This window comes from Panicum virgatum, chromosome 4K, assembly GCF_016808335.1.
Source record: "Panicum virgatum strain AP13 chromosome 4K, P.virgatum_v5, whole genome shotgun sequence".
In the NCBI taxonomy this organism is placed as follows: Eukaryota; Viridiplantae; Streptophyta; class Magnoliopsida; order Poales; family Poaceae; genus Panicum; species Panicum virgatum.
Genome location: NC_053139.1, coordinates 45,725,964 through 45,728,029, shown reverse-complemented (window position 1 = coordinate 45,728,029; position 2,066 = coordinate 45,725,964). Strand labels below are relative to the sequence as shown.

The following is a 2,066-nucleotide window of genomic DNA, read 5'->3' as shown; positions in this document are numbered from 1 at the left end:
CTCAAAATACCAATTCAAATTCAAAAAACCGGTAACCGTTGTTTACCGACCGGTAATCGCTGTTTACCGACCAGTAACCGTCGGTTTTAACCGGTAAACACTGTATGACTTTGGAAAATTGAAAATTTTGGTAGCATTTCACCGTAATTTTGTAAATATCATTGCTGATGGTATATATCAAATATTTATATAACATTTACACATACATAGAATAAAATTTCATATCCATAAAAATAGAAATTCACATCCATAGTCCATAGAAGTCATCACAATCATAGTCCATACAAATCATCACAACCGTAGTCCTTACAAACCATCATCGTCAATATACATCCCGTTGCGCCAAATGCTCCTTAAGCCTTGTTGCTCCTCCCCCATTCCTCTGTTGATGGCAATAGTTGCACTTCCATCCATTGCCTCTCTTCTCTCCATGCTCCCACACCGGATCCACCATTTGCCTACAACCACGCGCAAATGATACAACTAACATTAACACAACTATATACGTACATATGAACAAATGAACAAATGAACACACATGAACAAATGAACAAATGAAAATATATGTACATATTTGAAATATGAACACACATATATACATATAGCTAAAATGAACAAATTAACATCCAACTACCATGAACAAATGGATCCATATAGCTAATATGAACACATGTTTTTTAATATAGCTACACAACAAACATCTAAAAATCAATGTAAAATCAAGAAATACTCACAATGCAGTGGTTTCCGGTCCAAACACGCCGATTTCCGCTCGGAAAACGCCGAATACCGCTCGGGATTAGAGAATACCGCTCCCAATGCAGTTTTTTTTATTTTTTTGAGTGCCCAAACAGTCAAATATTTAAACATGTTCTATATTAGAATGATGTATGTCATCTCTACTTTCTTACCATATTTTTTATTTCAAAATTTTTTGAAAATTTTAAATTTCGGCGAAATTTTTTAAAATTTACCGCCGGTATGGGTTACCGCCTAGTAGCGGTATCGGGAAAATTTGGCGGTAACCGCCGGTTACCGACCGGTAAGGTGAACCCTGCTCACCGGTTCTGTGCTTGATGCATGTGCGTCTTAGACTCTTAGTGCGTGCGTACGTGGCGTCGTTCCTATAGTAGAGAATTTGCCCGACATAGTTTCAGATACCAAACGTCTGAAATACCAAACGTCGTTCTTATATAGAGAGAGTTACCTAATCCCTCCGTTCTACATAGTATGCTTTTATGTAGCAGCGTGTTTGTTCAAGAAATGCTGTGTGTCGTGCGTAGTTTGTTTAATTTCTACTCTCTTCGTCGTCTCGAAACCAATGCAGCTCTTGCTTTTCGAGGACTCAAACAATTTTAAATTTGACCAATTTATATAAAATAGTATTAACATTTATGTTACAAGATAAATGTCATTAGAAAATTAGGTACTGCGGCATTCCCGGCCGGCCCTTCCAAGAGTAAGCCTTTTTTTTAAGGGAACAAGCTTGATTTTTTTTTGCGAGTTAAGAGAACCTTAGATTAGTGCTCATAATGTGAATAATAATGTTATGCTTCCAGGATTATATATCCAGTTATGCTCTTGAACCTCATATCGTACAAACAGGATTGTTGTCCGATCCGTCAGTCGACGACATGAACCAACATGCCTAGGCCCTGTTTGGGAGGGATCCCTGAGCTGGAGCGGGCGGAACCACACTGGCTCCGCCGGAGCACCCCACAAAAGAGTTGTCACCCGCGCGAGCGTTTAACGGGCCCCTATTCAGATGGTTGAGTTTTGATTAGGTCCTGTTTAGTTCCCAAAAAATTTCCTACAGTACCAGTTACATCCAATATTCGGACACATGCATGAAGTATTAAATGTAGTTGAAAAAAATAACCAATTACACAGTCTAAATGATTAGCACAAGATGAATCTTTTAAGCCTAATTAGTCTATAATTGGGCATCATTTGTCAAATAATAACGAAAGTACTACAGTGTCAAAAGCCTAACATTTTCGTGAACTAAACAGGGGGCCTAGTCAACATCAAGTGGATTAAAAAGAAGACGAACAAACAAATGCGCT

At 38.2% G+C, this 2,066-nt stretch overlaps 1 long non-coding RNA gene across 1 annotated transcript; it reads right to left on the bottom strand.

The window, feature by feature from the left end:
* Positions 1 to 230: 230 nt before the first annotated feature.
* On the bottom strand, positions 231 to 898 carry LOC120705252. Its single transcript, XR_005687854.1, has 2 exons — positions 735 to 898; positions 231 to 458 (listed from the first exon to the last, which is right to left on the bottom strand). It is a non-coding gene; the product is annotated as an uncharacterized LOC120705252 (long non-coding RNA).
* Positions 899 to 2,066: the final 1,168 nt, after the last annotated feature.